Source organism: Phodopus roborovskii, unplaced genomic scaffold (assembly GCF_943737965.1).
Source record: "Phodopus roborovskii unplaced genomic scaffold, PHOROB, whole genome shotgun sequence".
Classification (NCBI taxonomy): Eukaryota; Metazoa; Chordata; class Mammalia; order Rodentia; family Cricetidae; genus Phodopus; species Phodopus roborovskii.
The window spans coordinates 37500358-37521116 of NW_026126433.1; the positions used below are offsets into that span (position 1 = coordinate 37500358).

The 20759-nt window shown below is 39.6% G+C and overlaps 1 pseudogene; it reads right to left on the reverse strand.

Annotated features, from left to right (window-relative positions):
• Window positions 1–2876: 2876 nt before the first annotated feature.
• Window positions 2877–12860, reverse strand: LOC127223273 (flavin-containing monooxygenase 5-like; annotated as a pseudogene).
• Between the last annotated feature and the right edge of the window lie 7899 nt (window positions 12861–20759).

The window sequence follows — 20759 nt, forward strand, 5'->3', positions numbered from 1 at the left end:
TCCCCCACCCCAATTCCACATGTAGGGCAATGCCATCCAGGTGGGGTCATGTTAGATCTGTCAGGTCATTTGAAGTAGGGACTAGGACTTCTCTCCTGTCTTTAGGTTAAGGCAGTATCCCTCCATGGGGGATCTGTCCGCAAGGTCCTTTTGTGCACCAGGGATACATCCTGGCTCCACTGTCTGAGGTCCCTTAGACTGCTCAGTCCTTCTGGCTGAGACCCATATTCGGGGGGGGGGCTGAGTCAGTCCCATGCTGGATTCCCAGCTATCAGTCTGGGGGCCCATTAACTCCTCCTTGTTCAGGACAGCTGTCTCTATGTGTTTCTGCAACCTGGTCTTGTCCTCTCTGTCTGCATCTGCATTCTAGTTAGACTCAGTGTTTAGGTATGGGTGTTTGCTTCTGTTTCCAACAGGCATTAGTTGAGGGCCCTATGGATAAGTTAGTTGTTGATCTCACTATCAGGGAAGGGCATTTATGGTAGCCTTTCCACAGTTGCTCAAATTGTTAATTGGTAGCAGTCTTATAGGTCTCTAGACCTTTCTTTAGGTTAGTTTTCTCTTCAAACCAATATTGGCTCCCTCTTTTATAGTCTCTCTCTCTCTCTCCCTCTCTCTCTCTCTCTCTCTCTTCTGTTTTCTATTTCTACCCGGACTCAATCTTCCTAGTCACACGTGTTTTCCTCTCCTCCTCTTCTTTCTCCTACTTCTCTCTCCATTCACTGCCCCCCCCCCACTTCCCCTGTGCTCTGGGGGACTTGTCTCTTCCCCCTTCTGTGAGGGACTTTATATGAATCTCTTAGAATACACCTTGTATCCTAGTTCCTCTGGTGGTGTGAATTTTAGGCTGGCGCTCCTTTGCTCTAGGTCTAAAATCCATGTGACTGGATTACCTCATTCAGGATGGTTTCTTCAAGTGCCATCCACTTGCCTGCGAATTTCAAGATACCATTATTTTTTTCTGCAGAGTAGTATTCCATTGTGTACATGTGCCACATCTTCATTAACCATTCTTCAATTGAGGGGCATCTAGGTTGCTTCCAGGTTGTTGCTATTACAAATAATGCTGCTATGAACATAGTTGAATAGATGTCTTTGTTGCATGGATGTGGATGTTTTGGGTATATGCCTAAGAGGGGGATTGCCTGGTCCTGTGGTAAACTGATTCCCATTTTCCTGAGGAACCGCCATACTGATCTCCAAAATGGCTGTACGAGTTTGCACTCCCACCAGCAGTGGAGGAGTGTTCCCCTTTCTCCACATCCTCTCCAGCATGAGTTGTCATTGGTGTTTCTAATTTTAGCCATTCTGGCAGGAGTAAGATGGTATCTCAAAGTTGTTTTGATTTGTATTTCCCTGATAGCTAAGGATGTTGAGCACTTTCTTAAGTGTCTTTCAGCCTTTTTGATTTCCTCTATTGAGAATTCTTTCTTCAGTTCTGTACCCAATTTTTTTAATAGGGTTGTTTGGTTTTTGTTGACTAGTTTCTTGAGTTCTTTGTGTATTTTGGAGATCAGCTCTTTGTCGGATATAGGATTAGTGAAAATCTTTTCCCAGTCTGTGGGCTGTACCACAGGGTTTTAAGTATCTTTATTTCAGAGAATTTCTGAGACTAAGTCCTATGTTCATTAAAATATATGTTGGTTTAAAACATATTTTGAAGAGTTTGCTCATATTATTCCACTGTCCTAAATACACTGATCATAGTTAAGTTCATGGTGAGATGGAAAATCAAGTCACAATGAATGTGTGTTACCATTAGCCTGCACAAGTCTTCAAGACACTTTTGTTAAATGTAATGTCTCATGAACCTTATTACTTATTTGTCTAGGTTTCCTTTTTATGGTTTGGCTAATAAAAACAATTTTTGGTTTATCTGTGGCATACATATAAATCATCATGTGCTTTTATTTTGAAATGTCTTTTATTTTGAAATTCTCAAATTTACGGAAGAAAGAGCTGATGGAATAATACAATTAACATTTTAATAACCTTGAATCACCCTATATTTCACTTTTTACTTCCCTTCCACACCCCTACAAAGACTTTTTCCAAATTCATCAACCATTATGGGCAACTCATTAATCACATGGTATCTTCTTCATAGGAGGATCTTTAGCTATATATAATCTTAGAACTCATTGATATGATTAGTAATCCAGTAAGATTTACCTAGCTGTGCTGGAATAGTCTACTCATATTTAAACCTTGCAGTTGGTCTTTGCCTCCTTTCCACTATTATAGAAAGATTTCCTGATATTTTTATTGGATGACATTGACTTTCCTTTAGACTGTCAGTGAGGTATCTTGAGGTTTTGCTGTCTTCATTTCTTTGATTATTTCTTATGATCACATTCAAGTTAAACACTTTTTGTAAGACCACACAGTATTGGACTTCTTATTGTGAAATAATGATATGAAAAGTGATAGACTGAATTTTCTGCATTGTCTGAGCAGGTACCTGTCATATTTTCTAATGAAAAGACACATATAATACTTCTGAGCAGTATGCCTGGCTTAACCTTTCCTTTACCTTGTTTATTTATTGAACCCCACTTACTGTTCTTCATGCCATTATGTTTTGGGTAAACTTACAAGGTATGTCCTTTCACCTCTGGAATAAAGTAGAAATAAGCTTTGTTACACACACACACACACACACACACACACACACACACACACACACGTATGTATGTATTAAAATAGCTGTTTTCAAACCCCTTACATATAAAGCTCTTGGGAGATTCATAGCAAAGTAACTTTGTTTTCATTTATATCTTCATTTATTCCCCAGCTAGCCAGTCTAATGAAAGCCTTCTCCCATATTCTGACTTGGAGCTGAGGCATGCATGTCAAATAACAATGACTGGTTCCTTCTAGTGCTTGTTTCTCTCCGCCAGTGTGAGCTTAGAATATATCACTTGCATGATAACTAACACGGGGACAAAGAGTAAAATGACAGCACAGATGTGTCTGACCTGAAATGGACTAGAGGGTCATGTTTCAGGGTGTTTGAGCACCCGGGGTTCTTAGAGGTTTGAGGATACAGTCCTTCAGGGTGAGGATGGCTGACCGAACCCCAGCCCATTTCCCTGGCCCCTGGAGGCAGTACTGGTATGAGGTGCATCCTCAGAAAATCTCCTTGGCCAGCTTTGTATCCCAGAGGAAGAACGAGAACAGGTTGGGTTTGACACCCAACTCCAAAGCAATTTCATCCATGTTGTCCATGGACTGTACTCGATATATGTATGCCTCTGGGGCTTTTCACAAACCTGGAATAAGAAGAAAATACTCAAATGCCTGTGTTAGATTTTACCTGTGAATTTCCAGTGAGTTATTTTTCCTGCTAGGTAGTATGTTTATTTTCTTTTATTCACAAAAATCATCTTCATTTTGTACACATACATGCTTTACTACAGGTTTTAAGGATAAATCATACTTTATAGACATCTTTAAGCTCTCCAAAGGGCAGTAGAGTGACATAAGTATAGAAACTGTTGAATGAGTGATTAGATTAATTCTAATTTCCAGACAGAGAATTCAGTTCCATTATATAAAAATGATAAGCAGGAACCATGAGTTGAGTAGAACAGTGTGGCCATGAGTTGAGTAGAACAGTGTGATAAACTACACTATTTCATGCTCCCTAGCTACACAAAATATCTTGTTACATATTAATTTCTGGATACAAATTATGTCCTTGAGTACTCTTTAGGCAATAGCTACTTGTTCCACAAGCTTGGAAATTTAGAAGCCCTTGGCTAAAATTTTTTGAGTAAAAGAGAAACAAAGCCAATATTATAATTTATGCACCATCAAAACTTTTCAAAATGTTAGAAGATGCTAATGAGTATTTTTTAAAATGTCATAAAATATGGACATCTAACTAAAGGAAAAAGTTAGTTGGGAACACAAACCAAGGCACAAAAGAGCAGCAATAACTTAGTAATTAAGGCAAAAATTGAATTCATAGTCAGAAAAAGAATTGATATATAATAAAGGTAGTTTCTTGAAGTTATTAAGTTGTGATATGATGGGAGATGTCATTCTGTATATGTTTCTCATACTAGTTAATAAATAAAGCACTGTTGGCCAATAGGAAAGGAAGATAGGAGGGACTAGGAAACAAGGAGGAAAGAGGAAGTAGTAAGGAGGAGTCAAGATGGAGAGTCTGGAGAGAGCTGGACGCCAGCCGCCTCCCCGGTAAGAGAAGGCCATGTGAAAATACATAGATCAGCAAAAATGGGTTAATAATTAAAGGCAGAACTAGCCGATAAGAAACAAGTAACCGGGCCAACAGCATTGTACCAAATACAGAGTCTCTGTGTATTATTTGGGGCTGGTACAGCGGCAGGACAAGACCAGGCGGCAGCAGGCGGAAAAACCATACTCGTTACAAATGGCGCCCATTTGGCTAGTAAGAACTTCCACTTAAAGGTTAACAAAAGCTTCAAAAAGGGTTTTAGAAACAAAGAACAGAGACAAGGAAGGTTTCATGGTAGCAGCATTTTTCTCAGTTGAACTCTGCTTTGCGAGGATTTCTGCGTCTTCTTAGGATTCCCCCATGACAGCGCCCTTTACCAGCAGAAAGTAGTTTGGAAAGAACGACGCCCAAATTCCCAAATATTGTTTATAAATGTTTGTTTTCATTTAAATGGACTTGGTTATAAATGGTTAATGATCTCAACCAATATTTTTTTTAAAGGTAAAAAGGGAATTATGGTATAGATATGGATACTTTGTATTGGAATGGATTTTCATTTATTGATACAATTTAAGGTCAATTTTGTTATGTGTATATTCTCCTTTTGTTTAGGTATTGTGTTTATATAGTTCATTCAGAAACATATTGTATAATGTAGTACAGATTATAGATAATTACCTATGATAGTCAAAGCTTAGAGTTAAGTTAGTTAAGTTTTCAAGATACAGAGATGTATTTGAGATAGATAGGCATTCTTCAAACCTTTCAAAGACCTACAGAATATGGCATTTAAAATGGTTTAGGGTTTTTGTGACAGTGAGACATAATTGCTCTTGGCAATACCACCTGCACCAGAAAGGAAGATGGACATTGAAGAAACTCGTTATGGAGTTTGCTTCCAGTATGGCAAGACTAGCCATTTGGACAAGATACTGCTCTTGTCTGGACTGTTTGACTTTATGCTGTATAAACTAGACATGCAGGACCCACAGAAGAGCGATTGCTGATTCAAGATGGACATTGCTATAGTTTTCTGCTTTGCTGGAGAGTCTGCCAGACACACTATGGCCTATGGGCTGAAGATGGAAGATTACAGAAGAACTTCAGGTGACTGACAAAGACAAGATGTCTCTGTCATTTGTAGAGTTTATATATTATCCTTCTGTGGTCTTTGAAGGAGTTGAAGACAGATAGTTATGGTATAGACTTTAGACACACAAAGATAGAATAGATGATGGAATATTTTCTTAAATCTTGCTAAATGTTAATGGGCTAAATATTGTTAACTGTGATTCTTATTTGATAACTGTTATGTGATATATTTTGCTATGTTAAGGTTAAAACCCTTTTTTTTTTTTTAGACAGAAAAGAGGAGATGATGGGAGATGTCATTCTGTATATGTTTCTCATACTAGTTAATAAATAAAGCACTGTTGGCCAATAGGAAAGGAAGATAGGAGGGACTAGGAAACAAGGAGGAAAGAGGAAGTAGTAAGGAGGAGTCAAGATGGAGAGTCTGGAGAGAGCTGGACGCCAGCCGCCTCCCCGGTAAGAGAAGGCCATGTGAAAATACATAGATCAGCAAAAATGGGTTAATAATTAAAGGCAGAACTAGCCGATAAGAAACAAGTAACCGGGCCAACAGCATTGTACCAAATACAGAGTCTCTGTGTATTATTTGGGGCTGGTACAGCGGCAGGACAAGACCAGGCGGCAGCAGGCGGAAAAACCATACTCGTTACAGTGATATGAATACTTTATTGCATCTTTTGATTTCCCTAGGGGTGCTCTTGATGGAAGTGTCCACAGAAGCTGATAAACAAATTTGAATAACTGCATCAAGCTACCAACTACTGCATTAAAGTGTTTGCTTTTCTCTAGATTCTGAATTTGGCTACTTATTAAGTATTCTTTCTGACCATAGTTCTTACAAGCAGTAAATGACTGATATATATATACACATATATATATATATACATATATGTATATATATATATATGTATATATATACATATATATATACATATATATACATATATATATATATGTATATATATATGTATATATATATATATATATATATATCGTGTTCTGTTTGGAGCTTGCTGGTTGTGTAGGCTAGGACATTCTAGGATGGTTCAATAAATGTAGGGACTCAGGATCCATTTGCTGGATGTTTTTACATATACCCCCTTTGTGTGATTGAACAAAAGCAATCGTATCAGATCATAGTTAGGCATAAGGCATGTGAAGAGAAAATCAAGCAATTCCCCCTGGACAGGTTTCTTTGACTTTCCCAACCAGGCTCTGTGCCCCTTTTTCATTTTATGTTTCCTTCTTTTGATGCCTCTATCATGTAGCTCTGTGAGGGTAACTTTTTCAGTCTCAAAAAAACTAAACAGGCTTTGAAGGACTATCAAGAGGGCTGGGTAAGAGAAGCAAACAAAAACGATATCTGTGAAATAGAATGGTTATAGCCATCGAATCTCCATGGAACAAACAGTCAAAGCCATATTTAGAAAACTTCCCAGAAGGCCATTCTATCACAATCAGCTTTAGTCTGTCAGTGAGGGGAGTCAATTTTCTTTCAAGGAAAATAGGTTTTTGAGTTTTTGATTTTTTTCCAGTTTAAATCTATGCTTAAAACCCATGACTGTTATACACTCATGTTAATATGGCTTTTTGATCAACACATAATATTTGCATATATTTATGAAATACAATATGATGCCTTGATTCATGTATATATGGGGTAATAATGAGCTTGGAATAATTAACATACCTTAAAACTTTTCATTCCTTTAAAAAGTTTTTAATTAACTTACTAAGTAGCAGGTTTCCTTATGGCAGAACAGCAGACTCATGGTATCATGGTGATGGCAGGGCAGCCATAAACTGATAGCATACAACCAAAACCCCTAAAAGGAGATGGAGAGATGGCTCAGCAGTTAAGAACACTTGCTTCTCTTCCAGAAGATCCAGGTTCAGTACCTGGCATCCACATTGGGCCTCTTGTAGCCATCTATAATTCTAGTGTCAGGGTTTCTGGAAGCACCCCTCTGGGTTCTGTGAGCACCCACATGAACCTGGCACACATATATACACCCAGGCACGCACGCACACACACACACACACACACACACACACACACACACACACACACTAAAAGAAAACATTAAAATAAATAAAATAAGCCACAAAGTTGTTTGCCACTATGATTAAGTTTCCCCTTCATACATTGCTCATAGAATGGACAACTAGGGTGTTTCTTACATTAAAGGAGCACTCCCATGAAAGAAGATTTATAAACCCCAAGTCCCCCTTACCAATATTAATCAGGGCTATTAGCCACTCTAACAATAGAACCCCAATTTGCTGAGGGATTTCATTTCTCAACATTAAGGATCAACCAGAACTAGAATTGTGGGGAACCCAGGCAAGTGCTCTATCACTGAGCTACACCTCTGGCCTTGGAAGAGAAGGGAATAGAGAAAACTAGATGCCCTTATCATCTGAGTGTGTGGCCAGAGCACAGTTGCTCCTGTGAAGACCATCATACCTGTGAACACACATGCAGCCCATTGGCTTTGGAGTGCTGGTGTGGGAACTGTGGCTCCCACTGGCTGGAGCATGCCAATGAAAGCTAGGGTTGGCTTCTCTAACTGAGAAGGGAAGACAAATTTAAACATTGTGTGTTTGCTGCACAGGATTTCAGAGTTGTCATCCAAGAAAGGGAAAGAGGAGGTGTAGCCTGTGACAAAGACAACAGGGCCTGCAGTCTCCTCAATACCATCCCCAAAGATGACCCATGTGGGAACTCCTTCACATTGGTTTTCATCACCGCTTTCCCAGTAATAATGCAATTTGACAGGCCGCCATGAAGCCAGACTGGTGGCTAAGAAATCTGCATATTAAAGAGCATAATAATATGAAATGAGAATGATTATTTTCATAAAGAAGCCGAAATGGCTAGCTATTGGAAAACCACAGCAGTTTTTTAAATAATTTTAATATTATTTGCTAGCCTCCCTTGGGCACTTGATAGTGTTTATTGGTGAAAGACTAGATTTTGGAGTAGAATGGGCATTATACTTATTCTCCTTTTCCTTACTGTGATTTTCTGAGCAGATCATGAAACAGTTTATTCGCGGTTTCTAAATTTGTAAGATGGTAATAATGACACAACAATCAATCACACAACTACCTCACTAATCAAATCATGATAACAGTGTATTTAGATAATGGGATTTTTTTACCAGAAGTAAAGTTCTTCAATGCTGAATGAGGCATTTGTACCTGGGAACAGGTTACCAGTCTCTTTCAAGAGTCTACAAGGTGCAACTAAATCTTCACTGGGAAATATTTGTGCTTAATGGCATAGTAATGTTGGGCAATTATAAGGAATTACAAATTCTGTGCAAAAAGCCCTATGGTCAGTGCGGTAGTTGATACATTTATCTTCTATCTCTTTTTTTTACCAGAATTACACACGCAATAATATAAAACTAGGCAATAATATAAAACTCTGTAGCTCAGGCTGGCCTGAAATGCACTGCGTAGTATAGGCTGCATTTAAACTTAAGACAATCCTTTTGCCTCAGCCTCTGGAGTGCTGAGATCATAGCCATGATCCACTATGCCTGGTTTACTTAGCTTTTTAAAACACAAAAATCAATGTTGTGCGAGAAGAGGACCAAGAAAGAGCATGTAGACAATACCAAGTTTTAAGTGTCTGGTTGGGATAAGGCACTGAGACATGAAGTAGAAGGAGATTCTATATGGAGCTGAAAGAACCAGAGAAGATTATGAGGGTGAGAAAGCTAGATAAGAGGAGAGAACAGGGCTGGGTAGAATAGTGTGAGGAGGAAGAGAGGGAATGGGTCCACAGATGCCAGCTGAAACCAAGATATCTCTGGGAAGGATAGTTTCATGTGGTGGTGTGAGTGGACGGTATGAGTAGATGGTGGGATGATGGAGATTAGAACAGAACAGCTGAATCCAGATGTGCCCGCACTGCATAAGTATGGGGCAGTCAGAAATATGGATGATGAAATTGTCCTAACTGATAGCGGGCTTGAAGGTTACCATGGAACCAAGAATTGAAATCTGGAAGAGGAATAGAAAGAAGTTGGCAGGTGAGAGTGGAAGAGATTAGTGATGGTGTGAAGCCGCACAATGAGACAGTGTGAGTAAGACCAGTGCTGGAGCTTAAGACGGCTTCACCAATGTGTACTCCACATGCATTCTTCTATACCTCAGCAGAATGGCCAGAACCCCTAGTTGACAGGAACTGACTTCAGTATTTCCAATTAAAGTAAATTCTATTAAGGCATAGAATATCACCATTTAGTTATTATTCTACACTACACACCTACTTTAAACAATCACTGATTGGTATAGTTCCCCCCCCCCCCATTTGTTTAAAATTGTGTATGTGTGTGTCTGAAGGTGTGGAGGTTTTGGAGGGATGCATTGTCTTTGGAGGCCACAAGAGGGCATGAGATCCCCAGGTCCTGGAGTTGCAGGCAGTTGTCAGCGTCTAGATGTGGGTGCTTGGAACTGAATTCTGGTCCTCTGCAAGAGCAGTAAGTGCTACTAACTGCTGAGCCATCTCTTCAGTCCTGGTACAGTAGCTTAAAATATTTGCTTATCTTAAATGCTACCTAGCTCTTACCTGTGTTTAACCTGCAGTCCATAATTGGCATGATTGAACATTACATTTAGTTTATTCTCTGACTATCTGTTGATCAAGGACATGGGATGGATCCTTTAAATGATTCTGTTATAATGAGTGAAAAATGTTGTGTCTAAGGGATTCCCATTATCCCAAACTCGGTTCCATATCCACGCCCCTCGTCTTGTGCAGAGGAAAACCATAGATGAGTGGTCACCTAGTAAACATTCTGTTTCTAATCATATTGATTTAAAATTTTGATAGTCTTGCTTTTTAATTGCCAAGGAGGTAGGATTAACTGCTCACATCACCTGACCTGCCTGCCTGTTTCTCTCCTCTTATGCTGTGAACAGGCCCAGTTGTAGGGTAAAAGGACCAGCCAAAGGAACCTACTCTGGGTCTGAACCCCAGAGCCAGTAAAAGAAACATTTTTAACCCTGAACCCAGATCCTAAGAAACACACCATGACTCTAAAACCAGTGTCAAGGAAACACCCTTTAGCCCTGGAACCAGAGCCAGTCAAAGAAATATGCCCTGGTCCCAAGACTAGAGCCAGAAAGCTAAAAAGGGTCAGCGAAACAAACACAGTTTGGCCCTGAAACCAGAGCCTACTCTGCCCTGATCAAGCGAAACATGAAACTAACCAATCTCTGAGCACCCTGATTCTGAACCTAGATCCAGTGAAAGAAACACCCAGGATCTGAAACCTGAATCAGTGAAGCACTTCAATCCTGGACTCAGCACCAAAGAGAAACACCCTGACTCCGAGACCAGTGCCAAAGAAACACACTTTGTCCATCGCTTCAGAGCCAGCAAAAGAACTAGATCCTGGTCCTAAAATTAGAGTCAAAAGGCTAAAAAGAATCCGTGAAAGAAACACAGTTTGACCCTGAAATCAGGGCCATCCCTGACCCTGACCCTGACCCTAAACTAACAATTCCTGAGCAGGAAAACTAACCAATCCATGAGCAGAAAAATTTCTCCCTGGGAAAACTCTGCCCCTAAGATCCCCTATATAAGCCTCTCTGCTTTTTCACTGGCTGGCTATCTTTTCCCATCCTGGTAGAGGCAGCCGTTCTCCTGAATTTCTCCTTGCCTAATACATCTCTTTCTCAAAAGAGTTTTGTGAGATCTTCATTCACAGGTGCGTAATAAAAGAACCTTGCTGAAATGACCCTTAGGGGACTGAGCAGAAAAACCTTGCTGGGATGTTCCTTGGGGAGGGGGATGGATCTGAGCAAGACTGAGCAGAAAAGAACCTTGCATTGACGTTCCTTAGGGGGACCGAGCAAGGCTGAGCAGAAAAAAGTAACAACTTTTTCACCAGAACTGGAGGAGATTGCTACATTTCCACAGGGGCTTCCTCTTTAGCAGACTGTAGCAGAAGTAACATCGTGGGCTGCAGAAGTGGATAGCTCTGCTAAAAACGTTCCTGTAGGGGAACAGAGCAGAGCTTAGCTGTAGAGGCTCTCTCTAGGAGAGGAGCAGAATTGCTATATCCTGCAGGGAGACCATCCCCCACTGAACCCCAGCTTTAGGTAGCCTGGCTTACTGACAAGTCAGGACACCTTTCCCTCCAGGGCTGGGTTGTCCTGTTGTGGCTCCAGCCTCCAGAGCTGTTCTACTGGGGCTCTAGGTAGCCTGGATTCCTGCTAAGTCAGGGTATCTTTGCGGCTCCAGAGCTGTAACACTCACACTCTTTTACATCACTAACTTAGCACCTTTTCAATTCACTTACTGTTTGTCACAATTCCCCTTCCTGTGCCAGATGTCAGAATTGTGTTAGGTCCCAGCATGTGAAGGCTTTATCCTACATAACATTACAGTAGGAGTTATAAGTTCACCCCATGTTCTCTGAAAGCTTTGTCATTCTATCTATAATCCGCAGTGATGGAGAAATAGCTGAATATAAGGTCCGTAGTAACAACGAAAACGAAATGGGAAGATTCACACTGCAAATGTTCTCATATTTACAGATGGACAATTCCATATAAATAGTATAAGGTCACACAACCCAGAACTAGCTCTGCTCCCTACTTTAGTCATTTAACTGAGATATTGAAGAAGGTACAGTTTTTTCCAATGAGGCAAGACCACTGTCTTGCAAGGTCATAATCACAGAGATTTCTGATTCATGTCTTGTATTATATACACAAAGGCTGGTGTGAGTCAGTAGACCACAGAATGGATGATTACATACTGTGTGGGCGGAAAGCATCTGGTGTTTGAAAACTCATGTGTTTTTTTTTTTTTGTGACTATCTTGAATTAATATGAGAGACTAATTTTGAATGACAGAAAGTGACCTTTCATGCTCATTAGAAGTCAGCAGTGTTTTCAGCCAAGGGGGTGGCTTGTTTTTTCTTCCTCTTTATATTCTTAATTAGTGAGATCCCATGAAGCTGCTGCTCTGTGCTTAGCTATTCCTTCATAAGTCAGCAGAGTACCTTTTTTTCATGCACATGCATATTGTTTTCTGTAAAATCACATCCACTAAGAACACTTGGGAATTTCCTGTAGATTTAATTTCAGTTTTTAAATGTTTATCTCCCTAGTGTAGCCACATGTCGATAACTCTGGTAATTGACTATAGTCTGTAATCTTTCACAGCTCATTCATTATGTAGAAGAAGATCACTATTTAGGTATTTTTCTATTATTTCCTTCATATAATCCAGAAAAAAAATACCTTTCTCAGCTTTCATCCAAAATGAGAAAGTCTAGACTCACACTTTCTCTGCAGATATCAAGGTTACATCCAGGAACAGAATCAAAGTATGACACCAAATCTGTTCAGCGACACGACTAATCTCGCTTGCCACATCTGCTCCAGAATTCCCAGTGCCAATCACGACCACTCTCTTCCCCACAAAATTGTCTGGGTGCTTGTGTTCTGCCTCTGGGCTTGGTGATTCCTGTAAAGGAAGAGTCAAATTCACTGAGTCACAAGCAGAAGTGGCAAATACGTGTGGGACACATTGCATTCCTAAACTTTAAATTCATATTTCATAGACCACCTTCTCTGTGCTTGGCCATTTATTTCTAATATCTCAAAATAAGATTATCCAAGGAAGGAAATATTCATTAGCAGCCACTCTGGCTAAGCTCAGAATCAATGACCAATTAGAATGACCAATTTTCAATTTGCCCAATGCAATCCTCACATAGCAAGAGGAGGCCATGACTTTTCATTTCTCTCTGTTTCTGTATGTGCAGTTATTCATCATTCTGTGACTCCGACTATGCATTTCACAAATAAATGAGACCCTTTCCTATACAACAACTGTTGTTCAAAAGAAACTGAAGGCAAGCCACATGTACACTTTGTATCAGTCACATAAAAATAGATAAAAATGATAACTTTCTATTATTATTTTTATGTTTTGGTGTGTGTGCATGCACAAGCATTCACTTGTGCATGTGAATATATGCACATGAGTGTAGCTGCCTGGGGAGTTTAGAAAAGTGTGTTGGATACCCTAAGAACTGGAGTTATAGCCAGTTATCTGACATAGATGTTGGGAACCAAACTTGAGTCCTTCAGAAGTGCAGTAAGTAATCTTAACCTGAGCCATCTCTCCATTCAATGACATTTCTTATTCAAACACAATCTAAAATGTTAATACATAATCAACATACAAAAGCATTGGTGAGATTTTCTATACATTTCACTGTACAGTCCTGAAAGCATGTGTTTATTTTGCATTGAATGTATGTCTCAGTTTGTGCCAGATGCATTTCTCTCATACTTTGCGTGTATATTATTGTTTCTGGTGTAGTGATTTTGTGGGTCCCTGAGTGTGTAATGAGTGAGCCTCGGTCTCTTGCGCCTCCACTTGGGCTCCTTTTGGTGTGTTACTTTTCGTTTTATCTTAAATTTTTATTTTGCTTTTTATTATCCCTTAGTTACTTGTTTGTTTTCTAACAGAAAAGGAGTGGATCTGGATAGGAGGGGCATTGGGGAAGGACAGGGAAGAGTAAAGGGAGGGGAAACCATAATCAGGATATATTATGTGAGAAAACTTCTGTCTTTTAATATAAGGAAATAAATCAGAAAATGTTTTATTTTTATTTTAGGTGTGTGGGTATTTTGCTTCACTTGTATGTGAGTGCATCACACATGTTCACTGCTGTGGAGGTCAGAAAAGAGTGCTAAACCTTGAACTAGATTTACAGGCAGCTGTGAGCAGCTGCCATGTGGGTGGTAAGAACTGAACCCAGGTCCTCTGGTAGAGCAATCAGTGCTCTCACCACTGAGCCATCTCCCCAGACATTTGGGAGTTGTGTTTCTGGTGCTCACTAATAATACATTAAATCATGTAAATTCTGAATATTAGAATCTTTTTTAGTTATTAAATTGGGTTTTACTCTGCTTTGTGTCTGAATAAAGCTATGTAACACCTTTATTTGCCAATCCACCTGTTGACCAGCGGGAGGCGACCTCATGCCTCACAGCAGTGGATGAATATGGACATTTTAGGTGTCTTTGTGCTTTTCTCATTTACCCTCAGTTGTCACACTGAGAAATTCACTCAGGTTATCTCATTTTCTTTCTTTTTTTTTTTTTTCTTTAATATTTTTTTCTGATTTTACATATCGATCCCAGTTCCCTCTCCCTCACATCCTCCCATACCCTCCACAGACCCCCCCACCCATCCCCCATCCACTCCCCAGGGAGGGTAAGGCCTTTCATGAGGGATCATCAAAGTCTGTCAAGTCATTTGGGGTAGGACCTAGGCCCTCCCCCATATCTCTAGGCTAAGGGAATATCCCTTCATGAGGAATAGGCTCCTGAAGTCCATTCCTACAGTGGGGACACATCCTGGTTCCATTGTCAGAGGTACCATAGACTTCCCAGTCCTCCTAAACTGACACCCATGTCCAGGGGGTCTGAGTCAGTCCTGTGCTGGTTTCCCAGCTATCAAACTGGGGTCCATGAGCTCCCTCTTGTTCAAGTCAGCTGTCTCTGTGGGTTTCTGCAGCCTGGTCTTGACCCCTTTGCTCATCACTTCTTCTCTGCAACTGGATTCCAGGAGTTCTGCTCAGTGTTCAGCTGTGGTTGTCTGCTTCTGTTTCCAACAGCTACTGGATGAAGACTCTAGGATACACGTAAGGTTGTCATCAATTTCATTATCAGGGAAGGGCATTTAAGGTAGCCTCTCCACTTAGATTGTTAGTTGGGGTGATCCTTGTAGATCTCTGTACATTTCCCTAGTGCCAGATTTCTCTTTAAACCTAATGACTTCCTTTATTATGGTATCTATTTTCTTGTTCTCCTCTATTCTTCCCCCAACTCAGTCTTCCTGCTCCCTCATGTCCTCCTCTTTCCTCCTCTTCTCTCCTTTTCTTTGTCCTGACTCCCTCTCCCTTTCCCCCATGCTCGCAATTTGCTCAGGATACCTTGTACATTTCCCCTTCTGTAAGGGACAATGTGTGTCTCTCTTAAGGTCCTCCTTGTTTCCTAGCTTTTCTGGTGGTATGGATTGTAGGCTGGTCTTTGCTCTATGTTTAAATTCCATATGAGTGAGTACATACCATGTTTTTCTTTTTCTGACTGGATTACCTCATTCAGGATGGTTTCTTCTAGTTCCATCCGTTTACCTGCGGAATTTCAAGATTCCATTGTTCCCCCCCCCCACCGAGTAGTACTCCATTGTGTAAATGTACCACATTTTCTTTATTTATTCTTCAGTTGAGGGGCATCTAGGATGCTTCCAGGTTCTGGCTATTACACATAATGCTGCTATGAACATAGTTGAACAGATGTCATTGTTGCATGAATGTGCATCTTTTGGGTATATGCCTAAGAGTGGAATTGCTGGATCTTGTGGTAGACTGATTCCCATTTTCTCGAGGAACCACCATACTGATTTCCAAAGTGGCTGTATGAATTTGCACTCCCACCTTCAGTAGAGGAGTGTTCCTCATTTTCCTTTGCACACTGCATTGTTTTGGACACATCACATTTTTCTGCAATTAGATGGTGAAGCATGATGGGGACATCACATTCTCATTGAGTCTGCATTGTAGTGCGAAGGGACAGGATAGGGCTCAATGACAGTAATGTGCTCAGTTCTTTTAGGACTAAGTCCTCCTTATCTTGGTTTGATGGGGGTGGGGTTCCAGATTTCCTCCCACCTGGGATAAATCTGAGGGGCTTTGCTTCTTGTTTTACTGCCATCTACACTATGATCATAATTTATGTGGAAGGGGAAATGGCTCCTCTGGAGGGCACTATGCAGACTCTGGTAACTATGACAGGAGCTACAGCAAACCTGGGATTGTGCCCTCTTTCTGAAGCTCTTTATTCTGTCCTGGAATGCTGTAAAGTGAACTGTGGTCACCTATGCTTCCAATATGATATGGTCTCTGAGAAATCCATGCTCCTAGTCAACTTCCAGTCTAGACTTGATGAAATAGGAATTCTATTCAGATTGACAAGTAAGCTATATTCTCTAACACAGCTTAAATGGGAAGCCTTGCACTTTGGGCTACAAGCTTACAATTTTTTAATGCCTGCTTTCGACTGATGTTCTTTCCTCACTTGTAAGAATAAGTAAGTGATTTTCTAACCCGTCTTCACCAACCCCACATCTGACAAAGGACTGATATCTAAAATATACAAACAACTCAAGAAACTGTACATCAAAATACCAAATAAGCCCATTAAAAATTGGATATAGATTTAAACATGGAGTTTTCAATAGAAGAAACTCAAATGGTAGAAAGACACTTAAGGAACTGTTCAACATCCTTAGCCATCAGGGAAATGCTAATCAAAACAATACTGAGTGTGACAATTGTGTAGCAGTGGGACCAGGACCTGTCCTAATGCATTAGCTGGCACTTTGGAACCTACTCCTCACTATGGTGGGATGCCTTACCAAGCCTTGATGCAGGGGAGCGTGGTCCTGCCTCAGCTTGATGTGCCATGCTTTGTTGATTCCAAGGGAGACCTCACCCCATCTAAGTGGAGACAGAGGCAGAATAGATGGAGGGGAGGGAGAACTGGGGAGGAAGCAGGAGGAGAGGAGGGAGGGGAAACTGTATGTACGTAAAATAAATTAAAAATGATGAAAGAAAAAAAAAGAATCAGTAAGGGAAATATATGTTTACATTTGAAGTACCTCCATGTTCAAAATAATTGCATATAATCCATTCTTTCATTTCTCAAAATACAAATTCTATGTTTATTTCAAAACGGTGTTTATAATTCATTTAATCACATAATAAATAAACTCATACTATTTAAATTCTCATATCCATTTACAATCCAGACTGTTAATAGACAGCTATTGTAGTTATGAGCTATTAACAAACAGAAATTTTGTTTATTCCCTTTTTCTATTTTACAACTTACTCTTGACTGCTAATTTTGCAAAAAATAATGAAATAGATAACTACAAAAAGGAGCAAAATTACAAGTCCTACCAAGAAGTTATCAGAATACTATACATGGATTTAAAGTATTGTTTTATGAATATGCTTATGTATGTATCTATGTATAGATATTCACAAGGCTTTAATATGCTATGTAGCATGTCACCTATTTTCAGTGAAAAATATTGCAAATATATTTCTATTTATATGGAGGCTTTCAGGAAATATTTGGTAAATGAATTGTTGAATTTTAATAGCTGTAAAATTTTCAATCATGTAATATTCTTTTTCTGGTTTAGAATTTTCTTGCTTGCCACTATTGCAAAGAAACAAATGTTATCTTATTTTTCAAAAGTTCTTTTCTGGCTACAAAAGTTCTGCTACTTTACTTTCTTTCTATGAAAATAGAGCTGCTTAATATCCAGGTTATGGGACATAATTGCCTCTGTTGGATAGTGCCTGGAAGGTAGTACTTGTTTGGTACAGGGGAGTCAGCATTTTAATGAGTGCTTGGAAATTTCTACTGTATAAAAACTACAATGAAAATGTAATAGTTGGGGGGAGAGGTCATACCTATTAAACTCTTGTCCAATTATTAGTGCTCCCCTACTTAGTTTTATGCAGTGTTATTTCATTTTCTCTAGTTTCTGGCTTTCCCATATTTTAATGTCACACTCCTGTGGAATTTTGGTTCCAGAGGAGCAGTGTATTATGAGAAATAAGATTTGAATCTTCCCAGGAATTTTGTGTGCACTGAGAGGACAAAACCAGTATAGCAAAGATGTGACTCATGGCACCACATGAGTGTTGTGACTATAATTAGCTTTTTTCTGAATATAGAATTTGCATTTTTTTCTATTTAAGCTTCAAACTATTTAAAACAAAACATCCCAGCACAAGCTCAGTCAAGCCATTTGTTCATAGTTCTGTGGATATTTAAGGCTGGGCTCAGGACTGGAATGCTACCTGCTGTCTTTAGCTCTAGTTTCTTTAGTAGCTCACTGCCAAATGGCCTTGGATAAGTTGATTGATATGCTAATTAGTCCTGTTTAACACTAATAGAAAAAACCCAATTAGAATGTAACTGTACATGCTCCTTTAGTCAGATATAAATATTCTTTTTTTTTTTTTAAACATCTGGCCAAAATGGATCCATGAGATGAAGTCAATGCATTCTGTCCTTATCCTTGATTCCAGTGAAATGTACTCCATATCCATTTGACTGTTTATAGCCATTATTTTCAAATCTGCTTGTAGTAGTAATTTCAAGTCTAAGGAATGATATGACATGTACTCTCTGTGTTATACTAAGAAATGTCTTATCTTAGGCAAGCTATTGTAAGTTGTCCCAATATTCTCTATATTATGCATTTTATATTATTTTTACCTCTTTTATTAAAGCATGGTCTCTTGGAAAATTTGAAAGAAAGAAAGGAAGGAAGGAAGAATGAAAAAGAAAGAAAGAGAAAAAGAAAGAAAGGAAGAAAGGAGAAAGAAAGGAGAAAGAATTGGCACTTTGGGGCTGTATTTTTACTAGAAACCGGTGGTTGAAATCAATGAAACACATTTAGAAAGGGAATCAGAATGAAACAGGAATAATTGCTTTTGCTAATCACAATCTTTTGGTGTCCCTGGAGACATCAGAAGCTAGAGGAAGGGCAGCCCAACTCATGGTCTTTGAAAAGAAGTTTTTTGTCCTATTCCTGGGTTAAATGGTACCAACTGTGTGGTTGGTTTTCTACCTTTGAATCCTCAGAACAAGTTGCTTATCACCAAGAAAGGAGATGCATCCACTGTTTATGTGCCACTTTCGGTGATCTTCCCCTTGATACCTTCTCAACCTCCCGAGGAACTACAGTGTCAATCCTCCCTGGTCCTCTCTTATAAGCATCTGGTCTCCTCTGGCTCAGGCACACATAAGGGTCTTCACACCTACTACTAGAAGGGCTCACCATATTTCTTGAAATGTGTGATCATTGAAGGTAGAAGCAAAGTGTTTCTACATACCTGCTACAAATCACTTCTGAGGATATGTCTTCTATTTCTCGCCTTGGGGTTCTCAAGCACAGAAAATCACCCTTTATAGATAATATTAGGATTTTTTCAGTGACATTCCAGTGCTCACATTTCCAAAGCAATGTGTTCCACGTTTCACGTATTATCTAGAGTTCTTCAGGGAGACATATCAGTGGACCGTCAATATATATAAATATAAATATAGTAGAAGAGATTTATTAGAGAAATCAAATGATATAATCATGGCAATCAAGTCCTCATGGCATTGGTAAACCTGAGACACTGCAGTGCAGCTGATGTCCGATGGTTTCAGAAATAAGAAAGCTGATGGGAAGCCTCTGCATGAGGCCAAGGGTGCAGGAGCTGAGGGGATTGCTGGCTTATGTCTTGAAGTTCAGAGCCCAGGGGGCCTGGAATTGGCATCCTCATGAACAAAGGCAGAAGAGTATGCTAGCTCTATAAGAGAGAGGGAAAGTTGCATTTCCTATGCCTCCATGCTCTGCTCATACATCAGCCCATGGGAAAGTGTCTGGTCACACTAACCATGTTTTCTCCTTGCTTACCTTATTGAATTGCAGCTTGATCTTTGGAAATTTGTCCTTTGAATCAGACAATTATTCTAACTAAACATCAAAGCTCCTGGGTTTTCATCCAGCAGAAGAGGAATGGACTCAGTGCATGCTAGATTTAAGTGTAATGTTTCCTTAGTCCTTCATCCAGTGAAGTTGGCTTTTACAAATAAGCATCATGAGTCTACCCTGCATTAACATGGCACACATGACCATCTTGATCTCCAAATGAAGCAGTAAGATTCACTAACTTGACACATACAGCTCAAAGGCCTATTCCCACTCTCCCCAGAGGAATTAAAATTCCCAGGTGATGCTTCTCATCTTTTGATATGCCAAAACTCAAATGTTATGGTGAAAAGTTAATACTTAAATGCCAATATAAATTAAGTCTTATATGACAAAAGAATAAGTGTGAAACAAATGTGTTATCCACATGCATACATAACAAGAAAGAGTGCAGAGAAAAAATATTCTACCACAGCAACCATAACATCCCCAATGAAATAAGTAGGGATTATTTATGGCAATTAGGATAGTACTTTATGTAACGAGTCACACAGTTAAAACTGATATAGACTGATGGATCTAGACAAGCTGGACTTGACCTCACACCAATCCTTTTGCATTTATCTCTGTAACTTGAATGTTTTCTGGCCTGGCAGGGTCTCTCCATGCTGGAGCCCCAAATAAACATAGACGCTATATTATTTATAAAACTGTTGGCAAGAGACTTGGGCTTCTTATTTGCTAGCTCTGCCTTAATTAGCAATCCATTTCTATTAATCCATGTATTTCTACTCTTTTTCCTGCTACATGATGACTGCTTAGTGTCTCCACAGAGAAGAGAGTAATTTCCTGTTTGTCCCTGCTTATGCCTTGATTCTATCCAGCTATGTCACTTTCTGTCTGGCCAAT